The sequence below is a fragment of the Parasteatoda tepidariorum genome, chromosome 6 (genome assembly GCF_982258835.1).
Source record: "Parasteatoda tepidariorum strain Cologne lab strain chromosome 6, Ptep-v5.0, whole genome shotgun sequence".
Lineage (NCBI taxonomy): Eukaryota > Metazoa > Arthropoda > Arachnida > Araneae > Theridiidae > Parasteatoda > Parasteatoda tepidariorum.
In genome coordinates, this window is record NC_141760.1 from 1464244 (window position 1) to 1488158 (window position 23915).

Genomic DNA, 23915 nt, shown 5'->3' on the forward strand with positions numbered 1-23915 from the left:
GATAAGACATACTGGTTTATCTTTTGCAACTGTAGAAAAATATTTCTAAGTCCATTCTTCATTGAGCGCACTGAATTCAAAATTAACTTTACGTTTTTTAGTAGCTATTTTGGGGTTGAAAATTTTACAAGTAACTCAAAAAAGCACTAGCCATTTTATACATCATCATTTTCATAATTTCACCGTTATTTACAATGACGTATATGTGTGCAATCTTTCCATACGCAGTAAATAATGTTAGAACTCGCTCCGGCAAAAAAAATCTGCTCGTTGGAGTTTGAAATGCGCAGTCCACATGTCAAGAACAATTCACCCATATTAAATTCCATGTGTCTGCTCCTCGAGAAAGACAAACGCTCATTGGAGCCAATCTACGGCTTTTCTATAGAGAACTTCTGCCAATTCAACATTCCACCAATTGAAGCTGTCTGTACTAACTATTTCCATCAATTTATGTTTTGTAGAACAAAAATAGAGAAAGTTAAAAGGTCATCAGTACAGGGCCCGATTAACCTCTGAAAATAGGGGAAGCATAATAGGATTTTGGGGCCCCCCCTAACTTGGGCAAAATAAACTTTTGATATTTTTCGCCCATAAACAATACATTTTAAAGAGACGAGAACCATGTGAAAACTATTAGAACCTTAGAAAGGAATACAGAGATCCTATGCAATCATGTTGGACTCTTCTTTACGTGCTTTATAGTAGCAAAAACATGTTAACAAAATTTAAATACACTGGTTATCATAAATTAAGGAAAATTCACAAAAATCGCGATAACTCAAGAAATTACACATGGAATTTTATGAAACTTACCCACAATATACAACACATAGTAAGGTATTAAACAACATAAAAAGAAATTATCAGACATTAATAGTAGTATAGAAATTAGCACATGTATAAAATAAACAAATTGGAAGTATCGGTTTGCAATAGAAAAAGTACCTTTAATATGGAATATGATTGCCTCTAGAAGCAATACAGCACAAACAGCGATGTGTGATGCTTTCAATTATGCGGTCTATCAGTTCAATAGGAAGTGAGAGCCATTGCTCTTGTAAAGCAGTTGCAAGCGTGGCAAGGGTCTGAGGGGGCGGATTGATGGCAGATACACGCCTCCCTAGAGCATCCCAAACGTGCTCGATAGGATTCAAGTCCGGGGATCGAGCTGGCCACTCCATGCGAGTAATTGTTTCCTGTTGAAGATAATCATCAACAATGCGAGCTCTGTGTGGTCTTGCATTATCGTCCTGTAACAGGAAGCAATCACCAATTGCCCCGGCATATGGGCGCACATAAGCATCAAGGATGTTGTCTCGATAAACCTGAGCATTCACGGTTCCCCTTGGAAAGACATGGAGGTATGTGCGCCCTCCTAAGGATATGCCTCCCCAAACACAGACACTGACTCTTCCGTATGCATCTCTTTAACGGATGTTTGATGGATGATAACGGGTCCCAGGTTCTCTCCATATCAAATAACGTCTACTGTCACTTTCTAGACTAAACCTGGACTCATCCGTAAAGAGAACAGGCCTCCATTGATCTGACGTCCAGTGGACATGTTGTCGGGCCCACTGCAAACGGTCTCTCCTATGGCGTGATGTGAGCGGCACGCAAATGGCTGGTCGTCTCGCATACAGACCACCTTCGTGGAGCCTTCTGCGCACAGTTGACGTTGACACCAACCTTCCGGTGGCTGCAGCAAGAGAGGATCTAAGATGTGTCGGAGTAGCGGTTCTATTCCTGCGTGCACTTAATGTCAAATATCGGTCATCGGCACTGGTCGTAACAGTTGGCCGTCCTTGACTGAACCTCCTAGATGCCGAATCTGTGGTTTGAAATTGCCTCCAAAGTCTATGAACCACAGATGGACTCACATTTAGCCATCTGGCCACTTCTGATTGACTCTGCCCTGCCTCTAGTCTCCCGATGGCTCTCCATCGTAGTTCTTCAGGCAAATGATGCCTAGAGGTCATTATTACGAATTGGCTATCTCAGATTTTCAATGTCGCAATCACAGTAAAATTTGTGTGCTTTCTCTCAAACTTGGACTTTTATGCTCCAGGCAGATGACGTAAGCCGAGTGCAGCGCCACTAATTTGCATATTGCAATTTTACTCAGCTACTCTTAGTGGACAACATATGCAAATTTTGCACGGTTTGGCTTACTTTTGAAAGAGTTATCGCTATTTTTGTGATTTTTCCTTAATTTATGATAACCAGTGTATTTCACTAAATTAAATTATAAAATTACTTGTTTTTATACGAAAGGTTCTTTGCAAGATTAGTCTCTTATTTTACGCCAATTTGTTTACTAGCGGCAAAACAACACAAAATTCTAATTCAGCATAAATTATTGCTACTGCACCAGAAAAATCATACCAAATAATTTTCAAACATGAAACAAAAATATTTTTTGTACTGATAGATATTTAAAAGTCTTGTGTGTTTAGTTCAACAATAAAAAGCAGAGTAAAATTAAATTGAGCACGCATGATAGAGAAGAAAGATTTTAAAAAAAATTAAGAAAACTTATAGGTTACCATTACATAGGCTTTTTTCTCGCTTTCAAATTCGCAAAATCTTCAATAATATCTGCAAATTGTAACCTATTTGTAATATCACTCTCTATTTCTAAAAGGGCTAAACCACTTAATTTATTATTTGAAAGAGTTGATCTCAACCGATTTTTTATTCTTTTCAATGCAGAAAATGAACGTTCACTAGTGCAGTGCAAAAATAAGAAATTGGGCCCCTAATTTCAGTCATTTGGGGGGCCCCCTAGAATTTTACAGGGGAAGCACTTGCTTCCTGTGCCTTTTCGGTAATCAGGCCCTGCATCAGTACTTTGTTAAAAAAAAAGAACAAAAATAGCTTTAAACAAAGTAGACAAGAAAATGTATGTATATTGTTTACACTCGCCACGGATCGGCAAGTTAAAATTCTATCCGCGGGCCGGTTAAAACCTTCCGGCTGACAACAGTTGGCCCGCGGGTCGTAGTTTGCCCACCCCTGGTCTAGAACCATTTATTCCCTGATAGAATGTCTAATGTTTCGTCAATCCTGGATAGAGAGTTAATAAAAAAAAATTTTCTTCTATGTCATTTAGTCGATGACAGTCGATACAAAATGGTGCTAAAGCTATCTTTCTTCCTTCCTAGAACACTATGAGAAGCTTTAGGACTCATTGATGGTTCAATGGGATTGTTCTGTCACATTTCATTTAAAGGTTTCTTGTTTAACAAACGGTCATCTCTGAGGAAGCTAAGGGAATGTCATTTCCAGTATCCCTTTCGGTGCTGCGTCATTCCGGCATCTTACGTTCGTGTTCTGAAAAAAAAGATCTTTTAATTCAGCTAATAATATTTTTACAGCACTCCATCATTTAACTCTGCACTCTGTCGAAATTCAGTTATGAAAGTTACAGAATACTCTGTTGGAGTCAGTGGATAGCTCTTGTTAAAACAACTCACTGGAGCACCCAACACTTCTCTTTAAACTTTCGCTTTATCACTCACATTAGCAGGTATTTCATTCCGGAAAAGGTCGATGCATGAAGAAACCATGAGTCATCATTTAAAGTGGTAGTCGATGTCTATTAGGCCATATTGGAAATTACTTTCTTTGAAAAGGATTTCGGGAACTATTATCTGGTAGAATTGCAATTTCCTTCTCACTCGATAGGTCTGTTTGGTCTCTGGATCTCTCGTCATAAACACGATGATGTCATCTGAACTTGGAAAGCGATTTGTCGATCTTGAATCCAGTCTAAAATAATATTCTGGTGAGAAGTCTAGCCCGAGGATGATGTCTGTCACGTATGCCATAGGATGGTCATCTCCGACTACTAATCTGAAGATGGACTTTTCCCGTAAACGTTGATCTTATTTTCAGTTACAGTCTGTAGTGCAACGTGGGGTGGAGTCCAGATGAATGTTTCGCCAAAATTCCGAGATCTGTTCTGATGAGGGTGACATTGCCTCCAGTATCAAGTATCATACAACAAGGAACTCAGTTGACATGATCCATAACGAAAGGTTCACTGTCACAGCCACTCCATCTGCAACTACATTATGGATTGATTTGGGCTTCATAACTTCCCGCGATAAGGCCACCCACCTGCTGCTGTGGAGAGGTGTCATTTTTAAGTTTCGGGCAGTTGATTCTTAACACGACTTCAACATTGAATTTCTGCTCCTCTTCCTGCTTTCTCTCGAAATGCTGACCTCTCGATGATGACTTTCAATAATTCTTCGTTTGAATTCGAAGCTCTGGTGGAAATTGCCGTGAGGCTAACTGTAGAAGAGAGCACTTCACATCGGGTAGTCTAAAAGCTTCTTTACAATTCTGAGTTCCGTTGTCATTTCGAACCCAACCGAGAAAGAACTCCTGGATCAAGCAGTGGGAAAAACTAGACCCCGCCCCCATTTGCATTACATGGAGCACGAAAACTTTCCCCGGCGAGCACCACAGGAACGGCACTCTAACCCATGATCCTTCTTCCACTGGGAATATTTTACCTCAGCACTGTATTCGGTATAAGCCGGGTACCCACGAGTCGGCAGTGGCTAAAACTAATCCGTCGTATTATTTTTTATTTATTTGGTAAATAGGAAGAAACAATACATTTTAGGAAGAATAAAATATGATTTTTAAACAAATTTAATCATTAAGTTCTAAAGTTATTAAAATTGAATTATTCTTATTATTTTTTTGCATTAATGAATATTTTGTTTAAAATGAAACATTTTTACACAAGAATAATGTCTGCATATATCGACGTAAAAAAAAATTTATGGAAGGAAATTTTTAATGAATATATATCGTTTCTGTGTTTTGTCTCATGTTTCTTTCGCCCTTTCCACGGTGATTGCAATTCTATTTTTTTGGTGCAGATAAGTTTGCTTTGGGCACTGAATAAACCCTAACAGTCACGAGCCACAGTTGTAAAAATGGCTCGATGAAAAAGAGTCATTTGAAGTGACATCAGAGCCTGCTGAAAATAATCTTAAAAAAATGATTTTAAACTGGAAACAAAGAACGGTTATAATCCATTGAGAACGCTTGATTATCTTTTTTTAGCGTCATTTTTGCGATTCCTTAAAGAAACTGGCAGAAATGGAATAAGATGGGGGGAAAGCAGAAATGGATATTATGCAAAGAAGGTGATTTCTATATCATCACCAGTTTGAAGATAGATAATCGGTGTTCTGATAAGAAGTAGTCATTGCTGATTATAGATTTATTCACGTTGAGAATTGGTTATTTTTTTGTTGTTGACAAATCTAATTTTATCATTCTAAAATGAAAATAAACTGATTCAAGATTTCATTCTTTTTTTTTTTCGAAATTTAAAAATGTGTTGATGAAATGTCATTCGCTGAAATATGTGTGGCATTTTTTAGAAACTACATCAGCGAGATATGTTTGAGAAGTTTTATAGCTGAGACACACACAAAAGAAAACATTATTTCTAACATTTTAGTTGTTTAGGTGAGTTTAAATTTCTTCTTTTTTTCCAGTTTTTTCTTTCATTTTTTTCTCCATATACTTTTATTTGATACGAAATATATTAATCTTGTTATAGTACCATTTGAAACACTCCCACTGAAGCGTTGAGGCGACCTAATGGGTTTGTAAACACTCTTTTCTTTATAAACTATAAACACGCCATTTTTTCTTTCAGAAATCGAGACTCAGTGGGCGATCAAAGAAAAATAGGATTTTATTTATTTAATAAATCAATTTTTGTACCCACTTCCTTTTAATCCGCTTATTTGATTAGTATTATGAGTCGATCATTTCTATTATTGTAGGGAATACCAGGCAAGTGTAAACGGTTCTAGGAAAATAATATCGCGGAAAAAAAGGTCGGAGTAAAAAGTCCGGGAAGAAAAGGGTATATTTGAAATACGAAGATGAGATGGAAGCACCTCTTTGCTATTTCACTCATAGCCGAGTTTTTGTTGTCGCGTTGTTTTAAGGAGGTTTTTTTTTTTTTCTAGCTTAAAATATTTCTTATTAAAGGAGTCCTCCTCCCTTCACCTCAATTAAAGAATAAGTATATTTATTAAAATGGCGATAGAAAAACTTTCATGGTGCGTTGAGTCATTTCAGACCCTTCTATAAAAAATAAGTTAAAAAAATTAAAAATACTTATCTCTTATAAAAAAAAATAAAAAAAAATTAAAATCCTTTCAAATAATGTTTTAAAAATAAAGACACAAAATTCCCCTTTCCGTCCTCCATGGGTTTATCTAAATATCAACGACTTCTACTCAATATATTATTTAAAATGAAAAATAACACATTTTCCAATAAAAAAGACAGGTTGCAAAGGAATGCCTAAGGTGAAATTTCCCTATTGTGGTACCTTTTTTTTTTCCCGTCTACTAGTGTAAACAGGGCGTATGTTATGAACCCGGTCATTGTTAATATTCCATGTCATCCCTACCACAATATAGTATCCGTTAGATCTGTTAAGTTTGGAGAGTTGTGGATAAAGAGGCAACAAAATTTGTTTTAAAGCCCAACTATGTTGTGTCGCCAGAGATGGAATGGGCATACAGTCCTCCCACCTCATAGAAGACCATTTTTTCAATCCCTGTGCTCATTTGGGTAGGAAAAGTCAGCAGCTAATCTATTTTTAAAGTTAATCTATAGCTGATCTATAAATCTATTTTTGCATCGAGAGTACACGTTTATAATTCAAATAAAGCAGAGGGGGCAGCTTTGAACTGTTTTGTAAACTGTTTTTTTCTTTAAATCTTTTTTATCTATTAAAATTATTTTGCATAGAACAGAATGTATGAAAATCTGAAATGTTTGGGATTTTGGGGGAGATTTTATGTGTGCTTCTCCACAAAGACTCGTCACTATTCCGCTGCAATGCTACAGAACATCGCATAGAACACTTTTTTTCTGGTGTAGTTGAGATCTGACAGGGACTTTTAAAATCTCATACCAGAGTATGGAATTGCGGCTTTAAAAAAAAAATCAAATTTGTAAGCAACAATAAAATGTCATTTTATTCAACACCTCAAAGTGGGTACCCTAATCGCCATTTCCAATTTAATTTTAGTAATATATAAGATCTTTTTGTTTTCATTTAAATTGACTAGAAAAAAAAGCAACACGATGGCACGACATTTCCTTCTTTTATTTTGCAGATGGTGTATTGATAAGCCTTTAATTGAAAAAACTTTGATTTTAAGCAACTTATTATGTTTACTGTACGTAATGACTGTATGTATTACAGCTCCATAGTTTACTTGAACGCGTGAATTGTTATGTTAACTCCTCCTGTTTTATTTAATTATTCTTTTTTGGGTTATTAAATCCCGTTTATTCTTGAATTTCCTAACAATTATATTTACTTTACCCTCACTTTTAATGCACTTTTTATATATTTTTTAATATATATCGTTCATAAATATATTTTTTTGTTAAAATAAAATTACAATTTAATAAATAAAAAAAAGCACTAAAATTAAAAATAAAAAGTATAATAATGGAGAGATAGAAATTGCTGCATTTCAACCGTTGAAATAAAACTGCATGTAGTTCTGCTGAAGAGTCGTAAAAACTTCGCCCAACGTGGGGCTCGAACCCACGACCCCGAGATTAAGAGTCTCGTGCTCTACCGACTGTGCTAGCCGGGCACACTAAAACAGGTTTCTAAAAATTAAAAACTTATTAGTATCGTTTTTTTTAATTGTTAAAATTTTCATTTGAATTTAATTTTAAGCTAGTAGTAGGATGCTTTTAATTTTTTCATGGAAAAGTTCTTTTTTCGCTTAACATTTTAATTTAATTTTTTAAGAGAGTTATTGAAAATTTATTTATTTCAAAATTATCATCCCCTCCTCTCAAAAAGAATAACGGACGAATAAAGCTGAATACAAAAGCGCACATTTTCATTTTAGACTTGTGTAAGATGATCCAGAATGAATCGTTCTAATCGTCTGCATCCCATTTCATGTTTTTATAGTTTTTTTTTTTTTTTCCCCCCGGCACCAAAGGTGCATTGGATATTTTATGGTTAGCTTTCTCTTTAAAATTTTATAAAATAGAAGTACCTATTTGATACACATATTTCGCTCAGAAAGGAAGTAACTTTTTCGTGGTTTCATACCACACGAAGTTCATAGATATATTTATTTTTAATTTCATAGTGGTGTTCCCCCTGAAAAGGAACTTTTAACTCGTGAATTAAAGCTATGTGTAAAATGTTATGCTTCTTAATGCCTAATGTTTTTAATCAAACATTACAGAATAAAAGTTCAGAATTTCAGAAAAAGTTTTTTACAAAATGAGCGGCCACAGTGCAACTCCATCTAACAAATGACGATAACAAAAATTGTCTGCCAATTACGATTTTTTTCGTAAAAAATGCATTCTCTGTCACTTCATTACTATTCATTTTTAATGAAATATAGAATTATTATGGATATTTTAAAATAATCTGAAAATGACATTATTTTACGCTTGTTTCTAAACTTTTAGAAATAAACTTTTTAATGTTCTGATCTGAGCAATACATCGAAAAGGAAATACGTTGCATTCAAATTAAAAACCATTTTTTTAATCGTCTAAAATTTTCAAGGTTTGAAAAAGTGACCATTGTTAAAGATGCTCTACCACTGGCTAGTAGAAAAGTTTCCTAAATGTGTGCCATGAAACAGAGATATTCTCTTTCACTGATGTTCATACATTTTTAATCATTCATATAATTAGGGCTTTTAAAATTCAGCGGAAAATGCCATTCATAATTTTATTCTCCTCGTGATTTTCCCGGAAGTATTTAGCAAAATCAGTTCCGGGAATATCAGTTATCGTATAAACGTCTCATTCTTTAACATGTGTAGTGACTATTTTAATTTCTACTTTTTTTGTGCCAAAAGTAAATTAGAGAAAGACATTGAATTCATTTGATATATATTTATACTTTCTGAATTTTTTAATACCAGTTTAATGAATCACGCTTCAACACTGCGTAGTTACCTTATTTTTTTGCACACTCATTTTTTTATTTCGTTAAGCTATATATTAAGTTATAGCTATATTTTAAGTTATATATTTAAATGTTTGAATCAGCCAAAATATGTACTTTTGAGTACAGTTTAAATTCATAATTTATAAGGAAAGAATCCTTTTAAGAAATCCATTAGCAAAAAGAAAAAGAAAAATATTATTTGAGCATCTTAAAGAAGAAATCAAACTATGATTTTAAACTATATAAAACTAACTCACTCAGGGAATGAAATAAACTTTGAAATAGACAAATATGTAAATTGAACTTTTTTAAAACGTCAATCGGACGAGATTTTTATCTCTCAGACCAAAAATTATTATCCATAATTCTGATTTTTTTGTTTTTTGTGTGTGTGCATATTTTTAGACGTTCAGCGAATGCAAGGGCTGTAGTAACATTTCAAATAACATTCAATCACAAACGGTTTTGTTTCCGTTCATACGAGGGATCGGAATTAGTAGTGAAACTAATGTAGTCGCTACTTTTTTTTAGTTTGTAGGGTAGTGTAGTGAATGGAGCGATACAAAAAAGAAAGAAAGAAAGTTTGCAGCTCTACTTTTTAAACGTTAGCTTAGAAAAGAAAGAAGGTTCTAAAGCAACTCATATTTCGAATTGGATGGGTACAAATCTTCGGGTCTATGAATGCAATGAGGGGCCGGGATAGCCTGGTCGGTAGGGCGCTGGGCCCATATCCAAGAGATCGTGAGTTCGATCCTCGCCGGCCGAAGACTCCCCGTGTAGTAAAAGGTGACTGATGCACGTTAAATCTGTCGAGTCTCAAAGTCCTCCATGTTCCCACAACAAATCAATACCTCTGGGGGTACTGATCCAGGAGTTTCCTTGTCTTCTGGATTGGTTCAAAATTACAAGGCTACGGAGTTGAACTTAAGTAGTCGTAAACCCATGAAATTGGGTCGGCTGTTCAACGACGGTTATAAAATAAAATATGAATGCAATGAAAGGTTCAACAGAAATAACGCATTTAAAATAATTTATAACTAAGACTTTAAACTTACTGAAAATAGATCACATGTGAATGCAGACTCGTTAATGTTATTTCAAAGGAAGGGAACGTATTTTCGATGTACTTTAGAGGAAATAAAGGAACATGAAGCCATTAAAAAATGGCAAGTATTTGATCACTTCTTAAATTAAATGGATTATTCTGTCCTATCTTATACCTATGGATTATTCTGTCGAAAAAGACTTAAAGGGTCAATGAAGAAATTCAGAAAAAAGTATTTTGGGATAAGCGACTGGCTCGTGTAAACATGACGAAATAATTCTTAACGATTCCCGCAAGCCGATTTCTTATTCAAAACCATTTTGTACATGGGTGTCAAATAAGTTCTCCAGCAAAATTCGTCTTCTTGAGGTAATGACTACTAGTAGGTGTTGGTAACAACATTTTATAACAAAGAAGTTGCTGTAAACTACAAAAATAATGTAGTTTTTCCGACCACTGGTGCATAGTCATCTCCAAAAAAAAAGGCAACTCATTCACTAGTATGTAAATGTAACGTGTGCCATTTGATTCGAGACGTTGAATCAAAATATGATGTCATTAAATAATTATTTAAAAATAATGAGATTATTTTAAAAATAAAATGAATTAAGATACAAAGTTAACGGAACTTTTAATACTTTATTTGTATTAGTTATGAATGCAATTATTGAATGTATTTTAAGTAATGTATCGATTGTCTGTCGAAGGATAATTCTTTTGATGTGTGAGAAGTATTCATAAAAATGATTCACTACATAAATTATTTTTTTTTTAAAAAAAAGGAACGAATTGAAAAAGTCTTGTGACAATACAATAAGTGTCATGAGTGAAATTTAGAACACTTTTGAAAATTGCTAAGGAGTTCTAATAAATTTCTTGAATATAATAAAATGGGTATTTCCGTAAACATTAAATTAATCTTTATATAAAAATTTTTTTCAGAATTATTGAATGACTTTCGAATAATTATTCAATTCGCCTCAACAGCCCGAATTAAAAAGGCCGTTCGATTTATGTAATAATTAATAATGTGCTTCCTACACCCCCCCCCTTCAACCTTTCCTTTTCTTTATACATTCATAAGAATAGCAAGTTATTTCTTACAAAGCGTTGTTTCGATAAAGAATCGTCCAAAATTTCCACTACTTACAAAATACTCTTTAAAAAAATTAAAATATGCGAAAAAGAAAATTATGCTTAACATGGTTCTGTAAAAGATTTTCGTATTTTATTGTATTTACTTTATTATTATGGCTCTTCTGCGAATGGTTGCGTCATTATGTTGCCATTTCCAACTTGTGAATTTTTTTAAAAAATGCGGAAAAGAATTCATGGGCGATTGAATCACATTTTTACGAGGTGTGAAGTTTACATTTTTGACATTTTATTGCTTATAAACTGTTATTATTCAAGAATAGAGCAGCAAACAGAAACGGTGGGAATGGGGAGAGGGGTGCAAAATGTTGTAAAATAATCAGACCAAGCAAGGATTTCAACCATTGACTGGCGTCTCCATCCTTTTCTGGAGGGGTTGTAGAAATTACAACTTTCCTTTGTTCAAAAGGGGTGCCGAAATGCTTCTACTGACCTAGAGAATTTCAAGGCCACCCCCATGTACCAACCCCCATTTTAGGCACCAGAAGACTGGATTGACCCACTGGCCTTGAGATAAAAGCGCGCCTTTTTAAATCTATTTTAGGGTTACTACATTTTCGCTCTTGGAAGATGCTCAACAGACTTCCTAGAAATGAAGACGAAATATTTAAATTTCTCTAAAAAATGGCTTTCCCCCCCCCCCCATTAAAGAAACGTATTTTGAAAAACTCGATTCATTTTTATTTGAAATAGAGGAATAAATTTAAAATCTCGAAAAAAAAGCAACGCTCGAACCACCGATTCAATTCGGGCCGAATTTCCTTTGTAAATCGATATGTTTTCGAGCGTAAGTAGATATGTTTTAAAAAATATTCATACACAAGTATAAATATGAAGTTTATGAAAAGAAACAAGGAATATTTTATATTTTTAATATTTATTGACACTGCATTCAATAAAGAAAAGAAAACAAATTTGCGTTGAATATTTAGCAAAAGAATATTTATTTTCATTAAATCCAGTTTCAAATTCATTAAAATTATTAAAGTGATCCTTTTTTTCTCTGTAAAGGAAAAGAATTCATTTGAATTTATTATCTTCAAGCTATATATTTTCAAAATATATATTTAATATACTACACTAGACGTAAAGAAAACGATTCACTTACTTTTTACGTTCAAATTTAGTAAGAATTCTGGACAAAAACAGCATTTTTATGAATTTGCTTCGAGAAAATGCATTGAACTAAGTTTTTTCCAGGCTCCGGATTTATATCCAAAGGGAAACCACTTTCTTTATGAAAAGTTTTAATTGCGACGCATGGCACTTCTTTATAATAATTAAATACCGATTCTTTTCTGGCTGTTCATTTAATATTCATTTCAATGAAATAAGATATAGTTTAAAAAATTAATTAATGCATAACGATTCATTTCAAAATGACGGAAAGGAACCTGACCTCTTTTTTGAGAAATGATTAGGAATATTCAGTAGCTTTAAAATAGCTCTCAATTTCAATAATAAGACTTATTGAATTAATACATAAGATACAAATATTACTTTTCTAAACTACTTATTTTTTTTAAAAAACCTGCAAAAATGTATTTTAGTGAAATACTAATACAAGTAATAAATAATACAAAAAATTTAACCCTGAGAAACTCTTTTTAATTTAAGTATTATTTATAATGGTACTATATATTATATGAAAATTTATAAAATAAAATATGCAGATTTAAAAATATTTAAATTATTGAAAGTTCCTTTCAGACATATTTCCATTGAACTTTGAATATATTTGTTAGCTATTACTAAAAATATCTAACTATTTTCTAATAATTGTATAATTTTATTCAATTCGATCTCAACGACCTGAATGGTATCAAACATTAAATTTAAGCAATTATTATTTTTTTTCCGGATCTTTTTTCTCCATGATTCAATCCCGATCAGTACGAAAACCTTTCTGATTGCTTTACTCATACTGTAGAATACATTTTATTAGAACTTTGTATGTCTCTGTTTTAATTGAAGTCATTCTGTTTTGTTTAGATACATTCTATTCTATTAACACATAGATTTTATTCTATTTATAAGAAGCGTTTGCTCAGGACCGCCCTATTCAAATATTTTTTAGTACGTTGAGTTTTCCTTTATTTTTACAAGATTATTCATAAATAAACGGTGAATCTAGTAATTGTCTGCACATCAATAGATGTCATTGAAATCGACACTGCCATTTCGAAAGTAATATTTTCGGAGATATAGTAATGGATAATAATGATAAACTAGGCGAAGAAAAATAATGGGAAAATACTTGTCGAAATATTCGTGTAAAATGCCGCGTTATAAGCAGTTTCTTACCGTAACCTGATATTGCTTTTGTAACACACGATCCTCTCAGAATAGATAAAAAAAAATTATAAATATTTTTCAAGTTAAATTTATTCAATTTTTAACTAACGAATGTTATAAATAAGAATCATTAAGCTAGAAAAAAAGAAGCACCTAGAATGTGTAACAACGCGTCAACAAAAACTCGGCCACGAGTGAAACAGGCGCTTCAATCTCATTTCAAATATTTTCCCTTACACTATTTTCCTACAACAATACCCTTTTACTCCGAACCCTTCTTTTACGGGACCTTTTTTACCGGGACCTTTTACTCCGTACCTTTTTTTCCGGGACCCTTTTATACCAGGGACCTTATTTTTGGGATCTTTTTTCCGTACTTTTTTTCTTGAAACAGACAACACGTAATTTCTCTTTTACTGCTTAGATCGACACCTACTCTTATAAAATAAAAAAATACAGAATCTCGGGAGGGAAGAAGTAAATGGATAAACAGTCAATATGTAAAGCAAAAACGCTGACATCACGAAATGGCGCTTAAAATGAGAATAAATTTCGAACGGACTGGAATTTCGAAACAAAATTTGATTCTCAAATAAGAATAGCTCTTTCAGCACGGAAAATTTGAACTCCATTCACTTTCCATTTTACTGATCGACCCAACATGATATTTTCCCCCTGCAAGTTGAATAGTTAACAAATTCTCGAACTAACTGTCACATATTATTTTTTTATTTTTTATTTCTTCATGCTTCCTGTACTTTTTTCTCCATTCTTTCGTAATTTCATGTTTTTAAGTTTTATAGATTTTGTGCAGAAAAGCAAAAACTGACGTATCGCAGAAAAAATTAGAAAAAAAGCACTTCGAAAGTAATTACAGTTTTAAAATTGTAATGACTTTCGAATAACTTGAAACTTCGAGGAAAAAAAATTCTGTGTTCTATTCATAAAGAAATGTGACCCTTTCAAGTTTCAACTCTGAAGTTGCATTCCTGAGTCCCCGTATGATGTTTATTCTTAACTTCGAACTCATTATCGAATGTTAATTTTTTATTTTATTTCATTGTATTCCCTTTTCATTTTTCTACACACCTTTATAGTTTCAAACATCTAAGTTTTATTGTTTTTGCGCAACGAAACAAAAGGATAGGTTAATATAAAACCCAAAATAGCGCCGACGATCCTTACCATTTTTTTTTATTAGGGAGAAATTGTAATTGCCCGGGCATCATCTGGAAATGCGGGGGGCACAGAATTGCAGGGGCGCCCTAGTCGTTACTTTAAACCAAATTTGCATGTTATTTAATGATGAAGAATTTTTTTTTTTAATATTTACAGCATAAGTAAATGACGATATAATTTTAACCCGAAAAATAGTAGAAGGCTTGCATCTCTCAGGCCTAATGATAAAACAGGCACTGTTTATCTAATAGGATGACTAGAGAGACTAGTCTTTCACATCACACAGTCTTCCACATCCGGGTACCCTAAAAATATCTGTCGTCATAAGTTTAAAATATAAACAAAAATAATCAAGTGTTTCATTTTACAAAATTTGTTTTATTTCTTCATTTTACGAAAACAAACATCACTCATTGAATGAGTATTTTTTGCACACAATAGAACCACACTACTTAAAAGCCCTCATCATTTATGACTCAAAAGTATAAAATGTCATAAATTATTAAATGTAAATTTTAAATTATTCTTCGCATAATAATTATTTTTCTTAAAAGTCGCGTAGGAATAAATAGCTCATTACATTATAGACGGTGAATAATTAAATTATTTAAATTCGGGCTCAACGGTCCTAATCGAATCGATTATCAACTTCATATGATTATTAAAAAATATTTTTTCGTCTGAGCTGTTGCTTGAGGTTCTTTTTGTAGGTGGGCGAAAAAATGAATAGCCCGGGAAAGAAACATCTCGACAGTAATTATATGAAATAGATTCAATTCGGGTCGTTGAGCCGGAATTTAATGTAATTGAACGGTTATCGGAATTAAATTAAACATTAAAAAAGTAATTAATATAAAGGGGCTTGCCTCACTATTTAAACAAAATGATTACATCTTTCCAGCGGTTCTAAAATTGCTCCAAATTTCAATAATAAAACTTCTTTTATTGCGATATAATAATATACAAATATAATACCTTTTTTGTTACTTTAAAAAAAGCAACAACATAGTATTAAATTGAAATATTTAATGATTTTTGTTAAAATTTTTAACTTGATGAATTCTCGAGCGACCATTGTGGATGGCATTTAAAATGAAAGCATCTAAAGAATTAAAAGTTCCTTTTAGTCTATTTCAAATTAAACTGCTTTCATTGATTTTATTTTAGGAAATATCACTTTGCGTTGAACTCATTGAATTCCATTTGGTCTCAACGGTTTGAATCGAATCGGACTTAAAATGTAAACATTTTTTTACTGTTAATAATTTGCTTATTTCATTTTCCGTGACGACGTGGGAATATTTCGTGGTTTTCTTTATAGAGTTCGCCAGTTAGAACAAAGATAATACTGAGTAAGAAATCATTATTGTATGCATGACAGAGAAAAATGCCTTTTTTTCCCTTCATTTTTATAAGTTAGTAGTACGTTACTTTAAAATATTTCGTTTTCCCGTACCATGCTTAATAAGTTGAATAGAATGCAAATTTATTTTTGAACATAATGAGCTTGGTATTGATTTATTTTTATTACATCACATTTTAATTCTCCAATCATTTCCTAATAATGATATATTAACAAAACAATAAACTAAATTTATGAAGAAATATAGAATAGGAGCCACCCCTTGAAAAAGTCTCTGTTTCAAACAGTCATTATGAATAATTTAGGTTTCTGGTAGCCCTGCATCTCAAGTGAAGATGTAATTTAAAATTGAGGCAAAAATAGCTTCTCCCTTCTTCTGGATGTCCAAGGTGACCTTTTGGTAACAGAAACCCCTTTAGGAACTGGTGGGGGGAATGATGGGCCCTCACTACAGTGGGGTGGACAGCAGCCAAAATTTTATTGGTCCACTCCTCTCCTACAAAGAACCCCCAGGACACAACTTCCTTTTTACAGATATCGAATTGAAACTTTTATTCCCATTTCAACTGCTGTCCTCACCGTAGAAGCTACTCCTAAAATCTCAAAGAGTAAGTTTTTACTCTTTTTTTAAAGATGGATGTTTCAAATATATGTTTTTACTATTTAATACAAATGATTGATTAAACTTTATAACTATCTGACTTATACAATCAAAATTTTTCGAGAAATGATTATTGTAATTTTATTAGTGGCGATAGTTATCAATAGTGGCAATTAAGCTTGTGCAAGCATCAAAGAAAGCCATTTTCGGGGCACGAACCTATAACTGAGTAGTAAATTAAAATATGGTTTCTGCCATTTTAGTTAACCTTCCGTCTCACCATCAACTTGTATTCGTTTTCAAAAGTACGTATCATCTACTTCCATTAAATTGATTTATGAAGTTTTTAGTCTAAATCATATTCACTTCTTTTAGATGTTTTGAACTCCCAATTCTTGTAGAACTTCTCCAAAATGTCATCCATACATTCTCTTCTACTTTTCGGAAAATCGAAATTTTTTCGAATGGCCTAAAAATCTATGCATTTGTGTTTTAACAAATTGAAAATAATTTTAAAAAAATACACCCGACATGATGGCGGAAATTGAACCTGCGATTTCTATGCATTAAAAACCGCTTGTGTAAATCTCGGCCACGGTTAAAGATTTTTTAACGACCTCTGTTGAATGTGAGTCTGCAGCACTTCGATAAAATGTAAATTATTTTCGGTGTTCTGACGTCATATTGTATGATCAATCACGGTAGGGATATAAGTTGAAATTATAAAAGTTTAAAGAATATTAATTTCGAATGTTCAACAGGTTGGATTGTCGATGTATTGGATAACTTATGATGAAAAGGAATGCATTTTCTGGTGTAGTCTGTGATTGAGGTAATATTTTTTTGATTCTTGATTTTATTAAATTTGTTTCTGAAAACTATTCAATAATCCCACTTAAAACTGCAGGTTGACAAATAAAATTAAGGATTATAAAAGTGTGTGTAATGAGGAAATGACCTGCTAGTATATAAAATTCTAATTTGAATAAAGGAATACTATTTTTAAATCAACGCTCATTTAATTACGTTTTTATCTTGATTGAAATATATTGAACATTTAGTCTGTATTCAGAATAAGGTGGTAGTAAATTATTAATACTAAACCCTGTAAGTGTAGTCTTTTAGTAAGTAGGTTCGAATTTTTTTTTCGAATACAAAATTTCGAATTTTTCCAATTTTGATTCAAGCATAGATTATTTAACTGACATTATGCTTCGAAGTTTTTTAAATGTCTTCTTTTGAAATCTTTCTTTTGAAGATCTGTTTGAAATTCATATAAACTCAAATAATGAAACTTTTAGTATACCTGAACAAACTATTTTTAAATATAAGATTGTTTTTTCTCTATTCTGAAATATGTATGTGAATATATGCATAAAATTTTTCTACTTGTAAGAAACTTGTATATGTGGTTATTAATGTAATTAATGTATTTAATTTCTTGCTGGTAACAATGAATACATTAACGTCTTTTTTATTATGGGTGATTTGAAGATTTTTGTGTACAAATAAACTAGTTAGCTAGGCTTTTATAAGCAGCATAAATGCCACTTTATTTATTCAATGTAACATATTGAAGTTTTTTCCATTACTTTCAAATGTGTACATAATATCGTTAAGTGTTCCTTCGCCATTTTAATATTAGCAAGTTAATGGAAAATTTTAAGTAAAACAATGAGTTATTTTTGTTGACTAAAGTTTTATTTATGCAAAAATGTATGCATTTTATCTTATTCATTCTATGTAATGATAAAATCCAGGATTGTTTTCAACTTTATTAATTGTGTTCTTTTAAGCTTAACAAATATAATAAGGAAGTTCCAATTTGGTTTGCTAATCAAGCGGTGAACTATCAAATAAAATCCTAAATCTATTGTTTATTTCAAATAAATTTTATTAACTAATCATGTTGAATACATTAAACTCATTCATAGCACTCAAATGCGTGATTAAAATTCTAATGTATGATCCAGTGACGGATTACCCATTAGGCCATGGCCTGGGGCCTACCAGTCATTAGGGCCCACCTTAAAATGAATTTTTTGAAAGTAAATTTAAAAAAATTAAGAATAATAATTTGAAAAAAAATCTTCAAATTAATATTAGTAAAATACGACAATTTTTTACATAATGTTAAATCATATTTATTTATTATTTTTATTTTAAATATGCTTTCCTAAATGAAAAGATATACATACTTTTATGTTTGAATTAAAAAAAAATATACGAGAAAAAAATTTTAATCCAAGGGGCCCCCAAAATTTGAATGGCCTAGGGGCCCCGCGCACACTTTATCCGGCACTGGTGTGATCATTAACTCAGATCATCTTTTAATCTGAGGCATTCTTTTGAATGCATTAAAAAGTGTTGGTAGCAAACAAATCTTATTTTATGAAAAAGAAGCTCGATTGTTACATTTCTTGTATCTAGAATGAATTTCTGTGGTTCGAGAATGTCCGCGACTCGTACTAAAAAATTCCATTTGTCTCTGCGTTTAGCTGAAGTTATTGTAATCACATTGATTATAAACGCAGGGTTGATTTCACGGAAATAAATTTTATTCGCATTAGTATTAAAATGTTACATTAATATTAAAAAGATTTCAGCGGCCATTGTGAGAGCAAGTATCTTCACCTTTTTATAATATTAAGGCAAATGTTTTATCTCTGGAATGAATCCAGTGTGCAATCTCGTGGTTTTTTTTAATTTTGAAATGTTTTTAACTTATTACAATAGAATTTTGTATACAGTCTAGTTAAACGAATATGTAGTGTCATTGAAATTTTATTTTAACCTTTATAAATGAGTTAAAAGTGAAGAATTATTATTTTTTTTCAATGTATCAGTTTCCTACATTGCAATGAATCTTTTATTACATTAATCAGAAAACTAAAATAGAATTATCGGGCAATTTAATCTAAAAATTGGGCCTTTTTAGAACAGCTAAAAACGGCGAACAAAAGTAATTTTCCTTAATACTACCAGTAAAACTTTTTAGGTATAGAACAGTTTTAAATCAGATATGTATAGTACTGTTGCATAAAAAGAACAATCAGTATCGAGTATTATTCATTCTTACCAATAAACTTTTCAATATTAAGTAATTTAAGTATGCTTTCAATCATCTTCTAAATGAAAACAAGTAGACGATCTCTCAATTCAGCATTCATACTGCACTGCTGATTGCAGAATCATTTTTGAAATCTCGTGAAAATTTGTTACTGCCCTTCCTTGAAGTAATTATTGGTTCACTTTTAAAAACAGAATGTACCGAGAACTCAAATCTGTAATATTATCAATCTGTTATGGAGATAAAATAATTCGTCCAAAAAATTCCATGCTTCGACAACTAAGTTTTTTAATATTTTTGTTCAGAATATTTAATCTAATTAAAAAAAATTTACATTGCATTGAGACCAGGACAATTTTACCTCTCTAAAAATTAAATGCAGACCCTGAAAATTCATATTTTATTTCAGTGGTCCTTCTCAGCTTTTCCAAAAAGAAATAAAAACAGGTTTCACTAATTAGGTATATAGATTTAATTAAATAGATAATATAGATTTAAGTAAACGAAATATGTTTCAAACATAGATTTAATTTTTATGGCTCTCGCTGTTTTTTTTTTTTTTTTTTTTTGCCTGCATATAATTTTTAGTACAGATGATGTGTAAAGGTTAGTATAGGATTGTTAAAAATATTCTTACAGCTATAAATTGGTTAAAATGTCCCAGTACAATGATAAGATTTCAAATTGATAAGCGCGCAATTCTTTTTCTGGACAGCAGCGTTACAAATAGATCTGGATTCAAAATTTTCTCGTTTTTACCGATTTTAAATAATTCGTGAAAATTGAATTAATTCCTCAATCTTTTGTACGCAATAATGAAGTCAGACTTCTATAGTATTATTGAAAGCTATTTGATTTAGGAATTAGTCTTATGTTATGTATGAACTCAATCAATAATTTTTCTAGGATAATTTCAGTTCGATCCATAAAGACTACAAAATAAAATTGTAGTTTCCTTTACCAATACAGTTAAGAATAAAAAGTTTTTTTATTTTTCATCAATAAAAAAACAAACTGATTGATAAATTTGTAATTGACTTTTACTTTTATTTTAATTCAATATCCATAATTCTGAAATATTTATTTAATACTATGAAATACTTAGTCATTTAAAGTGATTCCTTGGGGGTACTGAGTTAGTTGCTATGGTTTTAAAATTTAAGCAGAATAAAAGTTCCCATTAATAAACTGTTTAAATTACTAATCCTAAATTTAATTTAAAATCGCATACGTTATATAATTTTTCTTCTAATACAGAAAGATTTTTTGATTCTAAATTCTTTTTAAAAATGTTCCTGATATTGTAGCCTCTGGTTTTGGAGTGTTGTCTCATTATTTAAATCAAATATGCGTCAGCAGTGCAGGGGGGGGGGAAAGAACTAACGAATATCGTAGTTTTACTTTCTCCCTCCAACGTGAAATAGGCCTGACCTTCATTTTGCGCTTCATGAAATTTTAGATTTTCCTCTGCCCATCATTCTGCCTCCTAACTCTCGACAAGTATAGTCTAAAAAAAAAACTAACGAATCTGGAAAAACGGCAATTTCTTTTTTAAAAACTTTTTAGATTTGCCTCTTAAACAATTCTTAATGTTTGAGAATTTTGATAATGTTTGATTTATGACAGTTCAGTCCGTTATTAGATATTTTAATTTTCCAATATAACTAATTCCTAGAAATCTCGTTAAATTTTTAGCTAGATAATTTTATTTTTATCTATTAATTATTGCACCCAGTTGGCTGTCCGCTCGCAAATTTTTCTTCATTATAAATTTCTTTCCTTTTAGTTACTTCTTAACCCCTCTAAAATATATTTTAAAACTGAATTTAAAATGTTCGCAATATTTGAGATTATAGTTTGCTGTCTTAATATGATCGTTTGCAGGTAAAACCATTTTAATTCCCCCACCTTAAAATACCAATATTTTTCTCCCTCACTAAGGATGGGGGCATTCAACGCTGTTAAACCCGTCGAGTGAGCATTGTGCAGAATGGAACCGGTTTGGGGGAGGAGGAGTAGACACGATTTTCCCATACCCTCGACAAAGGGTCCCACTCCAACTCTACTCCAATCACGAGCGCTCTTTTCCCTTCGTCGACCGCCGGGCGCCTCGTGGGCGAGGCTACCTCCTCTCGGACCTCTTCGCCGCCTGCATTAAGATTGCGTTTTTGTCCGAACACCAGCTTCTCAAAAACTATTCTTAAACTATTGTTCTCGGACACTGGCTACTTTCAGAGTCCCGCGCCGATATTTTTCCAGGCCGGGTGAAACTTTCGAATGAAACTACTCCTGACATCTGCGACGGCGCACTCAACTTTAGAAAGTTTTTCGAAGTTCATCTGTGTAGACGGAGAAAGTTTTGACGCATGCGTCGTTACGTCAACCGTTGCGAGTTCAACTGGCGCGCTCGTCGAGGTCGGCGCATTTCTAAACCCTCTGTAGTTTTGCCGGCTTAGTTTTCGAGTGGAAATGTTAAAATGGCTAAATAGTATCGCGAATGCTGAAGCTTTTCTTACGTGAATTATCTAAGGGTTAATCGTCTTTTTATTGTGAATGGAAAGTGACGGGACAGTGGTAAAAGCACTTTAGACGCCATCTTGCCAGTTCTCTACGCCATGGATTTACCTGTTGCTGTGATTGTTTTCTCTTCCATGTGTGGGTGAGTGGGATTTTAGTCCTGTATCTAAAACACTATCATGACTAGATCCACACTCATCCACGCTGGGAGTGACTTTCATCTCATTGTATCTGCTGGAAGAGATTTAAATCATGGTGTGATCAGATTTTTTTTTTCCTGTGCCTGTATGTGTACCACTGTCAAAAGAAATCGGATTTTTCAATATTCAAAGGAATTAAGTGTGTAAACATTTGATATCAAGTTCACATATTTGTTCAATCGCTCATTGTTTAAATCTTCATTTAAAGGCAGTCGCTCCATCTATCGGTAGGTTTGGTCATTTGTTTAACTGTCCTTGACCGCGCGACTGAACTTGAATTTGAATTGCCCCTACATCGCGCCATCAGACATTCTCGTACTTATATTATTAACGATTGAAGTTTTCATTCTGTTCGATGACTTTTATTTTAGTTAAGATCTTATTTGTTTAAATAAAGAATTTAATAAATATTTGTTCCTGATAAATTTATTTTTCAGCTATTGCTCGAGACATTTTGACATAATAACTATTTCTCATAGTGATTGATTTTATGAATTTCTGTATTAGTGAAAAAAATGTTCTTTTTTTTTCGCTGTCTAATTTTCAAAGCAAACCTAAATGCATGGATTTTCTATTGCTTGCTATTCCGATAGATTTTTAGATATCATAATTGAATGTAAAATTATTAATTAGTCCGTTAATTAAATTCTTATGGAAGTCTTAAGATATTGTAAAGAATACACGGTTGGTGGCAGTATATTATTTATCAGTTAAGTATTTAATTTTTCAACTTTTTTTTTGATTTAAAAGTTTATCCTATCTATTCATTGTGTGCCATCAAATTTTTTTTCGCTCAATTTTATCGATGAAACCAAGTAAAATGAAAAAGATTCTTAAATGTGAACTGAATCAATGTTAAACTTATTATTTCTTCCAGGATTGCTTTCACTTTCAAAAATATGCACATAAATTAAGGATCCGATAAAATGGAGCCTTTTGTCTAGTAACAAATGCCCATATTATAAAAATAGTAACTTGACAGACTGTAATAAAGGAGAGTGAATTTCCAGAGGGGAATGTTTTTCATACTTCAATGTTATAAAGAAGAGCATTTACATAATTTTATTTAATCATATCGGCGAAGCCATATTTACAATTTTGCAGGTGTATCACATGTTTCGCGCCAACGCGAAGAAGTATGAAATAAATTTTTTTTCAGGTTTTTAACACTGGATGATTCATTTAATTACCGAAATTTTTTCTTAAGCACTCGAATCCACTGTCCTGCTAGTATTAGTATTGCTTAATATCCTTATTTTAATTATTTTTGATTCTTCGGCTAATACTCGATAGAATTGTTGATTAATTTGCATTATTAGCTACAATTTGAAAATAAGTCTGTTAAAGCATTTAGTAAGAGAATGAAGTTTGACTTGTAAATTTTCTCGACCTCTTGTGAATCGTAGGCATTTTTTTTAATTGAATATTAGAATTTACCATTTGATCTTATATAAAATTTCTTTTTACAAAGGTAAAATACTAAACCTAA

The 23915-nt window shown here is 32.2% G+C and overlaps 1 long non-coding RNA gene across 1 annotated transcript; it reads left to right on the plus strand.

The window, feature by feature from the left end:
- Positions 1–16467: 16467 nt before the first annotated feature.
- Positions 16468–17540, plus strand: LOC147807440 (uncharacterized). Its single transcript, XR_015434487.1, has 2 exons — positions 16468–16646; positions 17401–17540. It is a non-coding gene; the product is annotated as an uncharacterized LOC147807440 (long non-coding RNA).
- The last annotated feature ends 6375 nt before the right edge of the window (positions 17541–23915 follow it).